The 12,405-nt window shown below is 42.0% G+C and overlaps 1 protein-coding gene across 2 annotated transcripts in view; it reads right to left on the bottom strand.

The window, feature by feature from the left end:
* The window catches only part of RYR3 (ryanodine receptor 3), a 584,152-nt gene that overhangs the window by 496,854 nt on the left and 74,893 nt on the right, over positions 1 to 12,405 (bottom strand). The gene's annotated exons all lie outside the window — the stretch shown is intronic.

Genomic DNA, 12,405 nt, shown 5'->3' with positions numbered 1-12,405 from the left:
TTCCTCTCACTGCTCGCCGCACTAAGAATGGTGCGCCGGATACCCACAGCACTGTGGATGGACGGCCACCCTGACGGTTTCTAATAATAAAAACTTAGCAACTTTGCTTTGACCATTGACCTTACATGATCTTTATAACTCTGAAAAAAATCCTTGGAAAAAGGCAGTTCATTTCTGTCAATGTTGTGTGTTCATTATCCATTTTATTTAAAGCTACTTTAAATTTGTATCAGATCATTCTTCAAAGAAACCCCAAGTTGAGTATTTTATCTTGCTGGGACTGTAGAAAAATAATTGAAATATATTATTACATGGATTTTACATTTCATATACCAGGCTTTTGATATTTGTAAACTAAAACTAAAATCCTAAGCTCCCACCAACCGATGGGCCACAGACCCCCTGGTGGACAAAGGGAGCCCAGAAAAAAGATAAACTGAATTTCTGGCCATGATGGGATGGGAAGTCAGATAGGCCTCAGATGGGAAGAGATAGCCCCTTTCTTCTGTGATTTAGACACAACAACTGGCCAGAATTAATATGAAAATGCAGATCATAAGACTGACAGAATAGCCTCTCAGTGGCAATAAGTTACCAAGTCATAAACAAGACCTAAGGCCAGGCAAGGGTTAAGTCACACCCCCGCCTCCCCCGCCAACACACCTAAAGAATAAACTATGATTCTCACTGCCAAAAGGTTTGTCTTTTTCTCTGGCAGCAGAACAAGAACTGGTCTCCAGATAAGCAATATTAGAACAATGACAGCTCATCCAGCTCACAGATGCTGACCAACTCACAGGCGATGTCCCTGTTCCACCAGCCGTGACTACAGCTCTGACTGGACAAGAGACTGCTTTCACTAACTTTCTCCTGAAAAGAGACCCCTGACCATGCACCGGTCTAGGCCAGTTTACAGAGATTTTGCACTTGTGCGTCTTTGTGTCCTGAAAAGACCTTTGGATGCACAGGGCGTAGTTGTAATACATTTAAACGTTAAGGCTCCACTCCAAAGTGAACATGGGTCATATGTTAACATGCATGTTTGTTCAAGATGCCTGTGTCAGTATCACCTTTATGAATATTCATAGCTCCTTTTGTAACCTGCTGAATATGTATGTTTAGCCAACCTGTTCAGCATAAAGTCCTACCCCTACCCTCCTCCTTCAAAGTTCCTGTCTCGGGTCTTGGCTGGAGGTATGTCTTCCCAGCCTGGGGGATGGGCACCTTACAGGTTGTAACCCTTTCTAAGAAATAAATTTGCTCTCTTTACTTCTCCTTTTCTACATTTATTTACATTGTAATTTTTTCCGTTCACAATATATAACAAAAATCAAATGTATTGTTGCCTTCTCTGGCATATAGAAGCTCCCATTTTTCTGCAGACATTATTTTTTGCCTTTATTACAGTAGTATTAATAAAATATAACGGGCTTTGTTTCATTACCAGAAAAATAAAGAGGTTGGATGTCTTCTTTGGTCATGTAAGCATAACTCTTCTGGGTTTCAGTCTACAAAGGGGGGGTTGAAGGAGAAACGGCCCTCTCTGAATCTCCTTTCCTGTAGCACAGGATATCTATGAGTGAGAGGTAAAACCTCCCGAGACCTGGGTCACTTGTTATCTCACTGATGGTAACCACCAACTGGCTGGAGCTGAGTGGCAAGTATCCTCTGCAGACGGGTCGCCAGCCCTCCCGTTTGTCACAGGCTTCAGCACACCCACTGTCTCTGAGGCCGGTCTGTTTCACCCATGCATTAGATTCGCGCAAAGGCAGTTGCAGTTCTTGTCACTGAAAGCAATGGCAAAACTTCAATTACCTTTGCACCAACCTAATATCTCTCTGGCCAAGGGATCCCCAGGGCTTGAGATCTCTGACCTAAACACAGAAAAGTCGAGAAGATTAGGAGTTGGAGAACTTGGGATAAGTCTCATTACTTCACAGAAGAGCAGAGGAAGTGTCCCTCGGGTGGGCAGGCAGAGGCCAGAAGATCATTCAGGTGACAACCACAATTGTCACTGTTGGGCACAGGTGGGAGATGATATTCAGGGTGTCAACCACAAAACACAGATGGGTTTGGAAGGTGCTTCACCTCACTCACACAGACAGGATGTATTTTGTGGCTCTTAATCTAAATTCAGCAGCTGTAAAGAAGGCCTGTGCAGGAGTCTCTCAATGAAGTATGCTATTCTGGGTCAGAATAGGTCGAGCTTTCACAATCACTCAAGTGCGCCAGCCCCTGAATGTAACATCCCTCAGACAACACCTACTCCTCTTCAGCCACTATGGAAAAGTCACCAGCATGAATCCAAAGTGTCTGTGTCCCTGAATGACAGCACAGGTGGATGAAGTCTCACCACTCACTCAGGCCAGATATCCAAAGTGGGCAGGCACAGCAGGACAGATAAAAACAGTCGGCCCTCTGTATGCGTGGGTTTCCATCTGCAGTTGGTTGAACCTGCAGAGGCAGAATGCTTGGATACTGAGGGTCGACTATGCTATGCCATTTTATGTAAAGGACTTAAGCATCCATGGATTTTGGAATCTGTGAGAGGTCCTGGAACTAATGCTCCTCAACTACAGAGGGCTAAGTGAAGTCACTTTCAAGGCAAGCAGTCCCTAAGATAAATCACTCAGCTAATCAGAGAGGATTTAACAGGGAGAAGCCCCAGAGTGAACCATGTCCACATTCATCACCGCACAGAGCACCCAGATATGATTTCTAGGATGGCTGACGAACATGGGGCTCCAGGCACAGTGGAAGGACTTACTTAGCAGAGCGCCTGCCTGTGTCACGGGAAGGCTGTCAGTCACTGGGTCTGGCCGAGATTCATCACCAGCTCAAATTTTAGGCTCTGTCTCTCTGGACTGCCTGTCAGTCATCCTAGAGTCCAGGCTGACATTCAGAAATGCCCAGTGTCGAGGTACGTATGTGCCTTGCGTTATGTAGCAGATGACGAAAATAAAAGACCCCAAGTGGTTCCATTTTAAGTTTCGGTTTTAAGAAACTATCACAAACATAGCAGTGCTCCAGGGACGGCGGGTTAGAAAGAATAAAACGTAAGGCATCATCTCTGCATTAGAAATGTCTTCCCATGATCAGGCCACTGCTGAAGGAACAGGCTCCACCTACGTCCCCATGTTTGTGACTGACACGAGAAGTCACACCTTGATGTGTAGACAGCTATAAGGGTGGGTGCTAGTTTTTCACAATCAAATTTTAAAATCACCCACCATCTTTGTGTAACTGAGCACATTTTCTTGATTTTCCTCTAAAGTTCACAGTCCTTGGAATAGCACACGGTATTTTCTAGCCCAGAGGTTCTCAAACCTCAGTGAGCTTATAAAACCTCAATGCCAAGACTGCACTCCATACCATACCAATTTAGACCCTCTAAGGTTGGGTCCTGGGTATCAGCAGGTGTTTTTTTGCATCAGCGTTTGTTGAAACTCCTCATGTCTGGCATTATACTGTATGTCCATCTGGCTCTCCTTACCTTTCACATTCCAAATTTATTTCCATTCATCTCTCAGAACTGGCTTTCAAAATCAGTTTCTCTCCCTCTTGTGATTGTCCTAACTGGTTGCTACATTATTTAGAAATTAGTTTGACTTGTGAAAACCAGAATCAGCACATGTTTGGTTGGTGAAAGCCTCAGAGATTAAGAGATGAGCTCTTCTCTACAGCATCCTTTCAGAATCAAATTAGTTTGTGGCTTCAGCCAAGAATCTCATAGAATGGAGGAAAGAATTCTTCCCCTGAAATTACAGTTCTTTTCACAGGATAACACTTCAAAGAGATACCAAGGAGAAAATCAGCTTAGCAGCCAAAGTGACAACTTGTGACTCAACCTGATGGAAAAACAGGGTGTTCCATACCCCTTGCTCCCACACCTGAACACCAAAGGTATACAGTCTGGGCCAATCTAAATCACGTGGAAAGTTGGAACATAAGATGTAAATTGTCCCTCTCTTTCAGATCACTGGACTCAGATTACTACATACTCTGATTTTTCTGATTCTCTGATCTCTCTTTTTGGCTGTACAGAAAATATTTTAAACAACGTTGAATTCTATCGAAAAGCTTGTGTACCCTGTAATAACTTCCTTTCTTCCCTACTGTCTCAGCCCATCACAGGGTTGGCACCATGCCACTACAAAGGACCGGTTTACTACGGGTAGGAGTTACTGCCATGCAGTGTTGAATGTCTTACTTTCCACATTTCCCAACGTGGAAAATGAGGATAGTAACCCTTGAACCAACTTCCCAGGGTCACAAGAGAATGGAGTGGCAACCTGTGCCACGCAAGATGGTGCAAAGAACACAAATTTTGGAGCCTGACATAACTGAGCCTGGCTCTGTTATTTACCAGGTGGATGACAATAGGCAAATTGTTTGATCCTCCTGTGTCTCCGTGCCCTCATTTGAAAAGGGGATATCAACATCTATCTCATAGGGCTGCTGGGTGTGCTAATTGAGATATCGTATCATAGAATGCCTCGCGTTGTATCTGGCACACAGTCCTTGCTCAGTAGCTGCTTGTTTTCTGTCCCTGAAGTAGATCAGAAAAACCAACAGGAAATGCCACGTTGCAGTCCAAGGGTCCAAGACTGTGAATTTGCCTGGCTTAGGATTCAAGCTTGTCATCCTGCACCAGCGTCCAATAGCAGCTCTAATAATTTACCAAACTGGCAACATGCAAAGCCTAAAATACACAGTGGAGTTCCCAGTCCTGAGTCCTAGCAAACAATCACCCTTTGTTGTCGAATTTCCCTTGAGGTGCTCCTTCTCAACCATAATGGGCTCAAGTGGGCTCATTCTCAGAGTTTGCAGAACCCTGCTTCCCTCCCTATAAATAATAAGCCATTCCTATTTCCTCCCCCTATTTTTTAATACATGAGTCTTGCTCCCTTTCTTCCCAGAAACAGCTTAAAGCATGTTGCATTTTCATACACGTTATGTAGATTCTCAGCATGGTTCCTGTGGTCTTTCTAACAACCTTTCTATAGAAATATAACCACTATACTGCCCAGGTGCGGTGGCTCACACCTGTAATCCCAGCACTCTGGGAGGCCAAGGTGGGCGGATCACAAGGTCAGGAGATCGAGACCATCCTGGCCAACACAGTGAAATCCTGTCTCTACTAAAAAAAAAAAATACAAACAATTAGCTGGGCGTGGTGGTGGTCACCTGTAGTCCCAGCTACTCGGGAGGCTGAGGCAGGAGAATGGCGTGAACCCAGGAGGCGGAGCTTGCAGTGAGCCGAGACTGCGCCACTGCACTCCAGCTTGGGTGACAGAGCGAGACTCTGTCTCAAAAAAAAAAAAAAAAAGAAAAGAAAAAGAAAAACAGAAATATAACCACTACACTGAGGAGAGGGTCAATAGGTACGGAAACAGTTCACTTGATTTTTATGCGGAAGTTCTGAAAGCGAATCATGATTATGCAACAATAATCAGCAGGTTTCTTTCAGTCCTGGGAAGTTTCAGTTCCTCATTTAACTCAAGTCAGCTGTTATATAGAGTCTACCTGTTAATATCAGCCTTGCAGAACTGTTCCCTGAAAAATGTTTAAGCAGTTACACAAAAACTGAGTCAAAGACAAATGCTGTTGGCAATATCTCTCTTGATAGAACTGGTTCCATGTGACAGAGATGAGGTGGTAGCAGCCATTCATTCAGGGCTCTTAGAGGAGCCTGTTCTCAGAATTTCCAAATCTATGGCCAACATGAGCTTTCTTCCTGCCACAGCTATGTATCTGTAGTGTGCTAGCTTCTTGTGCAATTCCGTGCCCTTGTAGGCTTCCTAAAACATACTTGAACAATAATTACAACTGCATATGTGCATAGGTTTTATTTTCTTCCTGTCTTTCCAACATGTGCTATAATTATACTGGCATTATACTATACTCTCCTTGCTTCGATTTCATCCAGTTGGGTTTCTGACCATAGTAGATACTGTGGAGGACCCACTCATAACCCCTCAACGCCATTCCAGTAGTGTCTGATCTCCTACTATTACAAGCACTTTCTACTTTCTGCGTAAGGGGCTTCTCTACCCACAGGAGCCTGTTAGGCCTGCAAGCGGCACAGGCTGGAAGTGGCAGACAGTTAATGACGCAGGGAGTAGCCTTCAACTAAAATAAAAGAGCTTTAGTGAATAAATGCCCAACTCCTCATCCCTCAGTTAGAACAACTCTGAGGCACATTCTCCATTGTCTCTCAGAGCCTGAAGCAGGATCGAGTCCCAGCTGCCCACAGGGTGACCTGCCACTCACCCTCCCAAGGTTGGCTTCCTTTCCTTCTCTTCCTCACTTCCCCACTTCCCTACGGTGCTTCTTGGAATCCTTCCAAATAAACGACTTGTGCTGCAGCCTTATTTCCAGGTACAATCATGGGTACCTGATTGGAGCACAAGTCGTATATTTGGAAAGGTTCACCCTAAGACACTGATGCATGCAATGAGACCCAGACAGTCCCTTCATTCCTTTATTTGACTTAGATTTTTTTTGAGGGCTTACCATGTGCCTGGCTCTGTGCTAGGTTCTAGGGATGCAACAATTAAGAGGACGGACACTATTCTTTTCTCAGCAAATTTATGATCAAATGGGGGAAACAGACATTAAGCAAGTAAGCATCTAATTGATGGGTGCTATGAAGACAAAGTGCGGAATAAAAGCAGAATATAAAATAAGGACATCTAGCCACATTCGCAGGAAAGCTTTCCCTTCAGAAGCAGCTTTTAGTAAAAGGCTGAAGGATGGGTAGGAGTAAGCAAGTAGAGTGGGTGGAATATTGTCCCAGGCAGAGGAAACAGCATGTATAAAAGCCCTGAGGCATAAGGTTACAGTGTTGCAGAGAGAAGAAAAACATGGCCGAAGCATTGTGGAAGAGTCCTACACCCTCTTCCAATCCCCCCTAAATGATCAAATTGGGCAAAGAACCCTAAAGAAATGGAAAGGACTAGACAATTTCTTTTGGGAGTTAAAAACTCAACACTATTATTTTACTTATCTAATGATTTATTAATTCTGCCTATTTGGTCCAGCCCTTCAGATTTTAACTACTTCTTTGAGATAGAGTCTCGCTTTGTTGCCCAGGCTGGAGTGCAGTGGCGCCATCTGCTCATTGCAAGCTCCGCCTCCCTGGTTCATGCCATACTCCTGCCTCAGCCTCCCGAGCAGCTGGGACTACAGGCGCCGCCACCACGCCCGGCTAATTTTTTTTTTCTTTTAGTAGAGATGGGATTTCACCGTGTTAGCCAAGATGGTCTCCATCTCCTGACCTTGTGAACCGCCCGCCCTCGACCTCCCAAAGTGCTGGGATTACAGGCACGAGCCACTGCACCCAGCCCAAATTTTAACTACTTTTAAACTCCATTTAAAAACATGCAATCTTGCACTTGTTCAAAAGTAAAATTACTTGACTGCATGAGAGTGAAGCCTCAACGGAGGCACACCAGTTCAGAACGGTTGGAATTCCAGGCCTCTCTTAGAAAACCAGGTCTGTGTTTGAGAATTACTCTCAAATCTTTAATTATGTGCAGAGTGGTAGGGCTGCAGGGATGAGGGGAAAGAGGCAGGACTACTCTATGTCTTACTGTTTCAGGGATCCCAAAGATTACTCCCACTTTCGGAGATTTGCTAGAAGGAGTCATGGGACTCAGCAAACAGTTGAACTCAAAGCTGGAGTTCATTATAGCCACATAGTAAGAATATACAGCTGGATCATAAGGGAAAGACACAGGCAGAGAAATCAATGCCAGGCTTCCTTATACCCACTCCCTCCAGTGACGGGGCACACCTGAGCATGTTCCTTTCTCCAGCAACTAAAAGTACAGTACCGTGTGCAATGTTTCTGCCTGGGGATCCCATTATGGACTCAGCATCCAAGGTTTTTCCTGGGGTATGGTCACAGAGGCACCCTCTGACTAGCAAGGACCAGTCTTCTAGATTCCCAGAAGAAAGCAGGTGTTCGGCATAAATCACGTTGTTTGGGCGAACAGTTTAAGCAGAGTGAACCATTCTGATTTCTTAGAGAATGGGACAAGTACCAATTCCCAGGTGTCAGCTAAAGCCCCCCCACCCTTGCAGACAGACCCTTCTAAACATAGCAAACTCATGCCTGCTTTGTTAACTCTTCTCTCCACTTTACCCCATGAAGAAGTTGTGAAAAGGCGTCGAACTTTCCCCTATTTTCAGCATCATAAGATCAGCAGATAAAGAGAAGCAACATCATAGGAGGCTTTCTAGGAATTCTCTTTTGCAGTGGCTTGGTCCTGCAAATATCCGTTTGGAAATATCAGTGTTCGATAGCTCAGGTGAAATTTAGAGACCCCCCCCAGGTATACTGGTACTGAGGCCCATGTGGGCCCGGCTAAAAGAACAAACCAAACCAATAAAAAAGAACTCTTACTTTGTTAGCTTTAAATAGACAATATCGATGGGCTATATTTAATGATTGCCTTCATTTGAAAAGCATATTAAAAACTGAGATTTCATTTCTTGTCTCCCAGCAGCAAGACTCTGCTTGGAATAACAGTTCAGATTTCCAGCAATGAGGCCAACTCATCCGGTGACATAAATTTCATTTACCACAAACATAAACCATGTTTTCAGCAATAATTTACATATCTGAAATGACAGAAATTGGAAACTAATCAGCATAGCCTAAATACATGGCCCTCTTCATTGTAACTTTTTATAGCCAAAGTGACCTTTCTTAGTGGCAAGGTAGCATATTTATAGGATGCTATTTTCTCATGTAATTCACTGTCACATTACATTTTCATAAATATTACTGAAAGGTGAAATCGCTGCATGTAATAATAACTCATAAATACTAAACTGCATCCTTGAAAAAGCAGTGAAAAGATATTAAATAATAGTTTGCAAAGAGAAAATTATTCACGATTTCACACAAAATGCCTATTTTGCATGTTACCTTTCAGACTCTGTCCAGATCATATATATTTTAGAAGTTTATGATCATATTGTGCATCAATGTTCAGATTTTAAACAGAGGACAAATATTTTTCCTATTTCTCCACAGATGTCATAATTATCACTCCATTACATTGCTTGCTGCAGTAGGAGACAGTTTTACTTTTAATCTGTGTATTAAATTCTTAATTTTTAATCCAAGTAATCAATACCCATTGTTACAAACAAAATAGTCAAAAAATTACTTTAAATGAAAAGTCACAGTCACATGCCAGCTGCTATTCCCTAGTAGCAACCGCTTTTATTTGAATGTCCGTTTTTAATTTTCTACTGATCATCTCCACATCACTAAAAAACATACTTATACTATGATTTCTTAACGTATTGATTTTAGGTATGATCTACTGATTGCTACCTTTGGTTTCTTTATTGGTTTCCTTTGTAATTACTTATCCCTTCATTTCTTGTTCCATCTATGATGGGTGGAATTTTCTTAATTCCCCATTCTATAGGAGTGAAGAGTGATGACTGCCCTCATCTTCCCCTTCATTTTTCCTCCCCAACTTCACTCTGAAGCTCTCTGTTGTTCATGTTTACACTTTTAGAGCATGGAGGTGGATAATACTTACATGCTGCTCTGTAGCCATGTCTGTCTTCCATACTTTGTCCATAGGTGAATTTTAAAAGTTGAAATCAATCAACAGTGTCTATATAATGATGATTCCATAACTACTGTTCACTCGTGGAAGTAAATGGTATAGCGTTGCTATATTTCCTTTATTGTATAGCATTTTATTTTTCCTGGAATTTATAGTTGTCCTTGTCTTCCTTCTTGCAATGTCTGTATTGCTTCCTTATATGATCTAGGAAATTAAAGGTAGTAATGTATCTATCGAATCGCTTTTCCTGGCCTATTCCTACTCTCTGATATCTCCTTCCCAAAGAAATCATGTCTCCTGCTCCAGCAATAACTAACTGTCAGTAAAATTCAGCTATCATCCTGGGATTCTCCTTCCTTACTCTATTGGGTTGAAATTATTATTTCCACTATTCCATCTTCTCTTTTACTTTTTTCTCCCACTTAGAACATATCTGAAGTATCTGTATTCTATTCTTATACTTGCCTGATAGTTTTGCTGGGAAGAGAAATCTAAATTGAAAATAATTTTCATTCAAAAACTTGAAGTTTTACTTCATCAACCTATCACATCCTTTGTTGCTATGGTTCCTGATCTTTTACAGGTGGCCTGTTTTCATGTTTTCTTATTTTGTTTTGTTGTTTTCTTCCTCAAAAAACTCATAAATGTTTGTCTTTTCTCAGGTGTTCAGAACATTCAGAAACTGTGTTTTCTCTGTAGATCATGTTTTATTTATTTGTGCTAGACATTAAATAGATCTAAGTAGATCTCTTCATTCTTGTTTTTCAGTGCTATGAAATTAATTTTTTTTATAATTTCCTCCTCTGTCTTTTCCCTGTTCTCTTTCTAGTCTGCCTAGATTTATTCTCTATAACTTATCTTTTCTCTCACATTCTCCATCACTGCTTTTCTCTATTATACCTGCCTCAAAATCATCTACCCTTTCCGTGTTTTAAAAAACGTTATACAGTCATATATTAAACATTTTGTTCCTTGTTCCTTTTTTCAGAGCATTTTGTTTTATGGATGCAGTGCCTGCGTACATTTTTCTGAGAATCATAAGAAAAAAATCTAATCTCTTCTCTGATTCATTTCTGCTTTTGTGTGTGTGTGTGTGTGTGTGTGGTGTGTGAGGTCATTTTTCCTGCCTATTCATCTTGTGTTCTTTTCTTCATTTTTCAGATTTTCTTCAAATACCCGGTGCCTTAGTTGCATATATTTAAGGATCAAGCAACAAAAAACTGACAGGTACCTTATGCCCATCAAGATGACTATTCTCAAAAAAAATAGAAAATAATAAGTGTTGGTGAGGATATGGAGAAATTGGAACCCCTGTGCCCTGTTGCTGGGAATGTAAAATGATGCTGCTGCTATGGAAAAGTGTGGCAGTTTCTCAAAAAAAATGAAAAGTAGAATTGCTATGTGATCCAGCAAGTCCACTTCCGGGTATCTACCCCAAAGAATTGAAAGCAGAGTCCCTAAGAAATATTTGTATACCTATGTGCACAGCAGCACTATTCACAATAACCGAAAGGTGGAGGCAACCCAATTGTCCATCAACGGATTGGAGATTAAACAAAACATGGTACGTACATACAACGGAATATTACTCAGCCTAAAAAGGAAAACAATTCTGACACATGATACAACATGAATGTTGAGGCATTGTGCTAAGTGAAATAAGCCATCAACACTGTACAATTTCACTTCTGTAACATATCTAGAGAGTAATCAAATGTACAGAAACAGAAAATTGAATGGTGGTTGCCAGAAGCCGAGGGAAGGGGGAATGGGAGATGTTGTTTAATGGATAGAGAGTTTCAGATTTGCAAGATGAAAAAGTTGTGGAGATTGGTTGCACAACGATATGAATATACTCAGCAATATTGAATGGTACACCTGAAAATGGTTACGATGATTTTTTAAAAAGAGGAGAAGAACCTGACAAGGAGCTGTAGCAGAAGCACTGGGGCATGACCCATTGTCTTCTCAGCAAATGACAATTTCAGCTCATGCTGGCATGACTCCAATTTGATGTGAGTGCACCAGTTCATGGCAATGTTTTAAATTTTTGATGGGAAAGTAATCAGTATTAGCAACATACATTTTTGTATGAACACTTTTCTCCAAGATATGGACTCAATGACATGAGTTGTTCTGTATTTGGAAATGGTCTTAATTATGACACAGCAAGGAATGAAATGGCAATGAGTTAAACTGCTCAGAACACAGGAGTTCTGATCTTTAGTACAAATTTTCTAGGAATATATAAAGCAAGCAAGAGGGGTGGTGTTGGAAAGAAAAGAATTTCAGGCTGTATGAATCAAATGAAATGCTACCACCTTAAGACAAATTGATATAGAAGGTTAAAAGATTTTCTTTTTAGCCTTTTAAATCCATAAATTCTACTTTCTTGAAGGATTGTTTTCATTTTATAACAGTAACATGTTTTTAAAGAAGAAAAGAGGTTGGGCACAGTGGCTCACATCTGTTAACCCAGTCAAGGCAGGAGGCCAGGGCGGGAGGATCACTTCAGCACAGGAGTTTGAGACCAGCCTAGGTAACATAGTGAGACCTCATTTCTACTAACATTTTAAAAAATTAGCCAGGCTTGGTGGTGCACACACCTGTAATCCCAGCTACTTGGGAGGCTGAGGTGGGAGGATTGCTGAAGCCCGGGAGTTGGAGGTTTGCAGTGAGCCATGATAATGCCACTGCACTCCAGCCTGGGCTACAGAGTGAGACCCTGTCAGAGGACAGGAGAGGAGAGGAGGGGAGGGGAGGGGAGGGGAGGGGAGGGGAAGGGGGGAAGGGAGGAAGGGAGAAAGGG

Source organism: Theropithecus gelada, chromosome 7a (assembly GCF_003255815.1).
Source record: "Theropithecus gelada isolate Dixy chromosome 7a, Tgel_1.0, whole genome shotgun sequence".
Taxonomy (NCBI): domain Eukaryota; kingdom Metazoa; phylum Chordata; class Mammalia; order Primates; family Cercopithecidae; genus Theropithecus; species Theropithecus gelada.
Note: the sequence above shows the minus strand (reverse complement) of the source record. Positions and strands in the feature narration are given on the sequence as shown.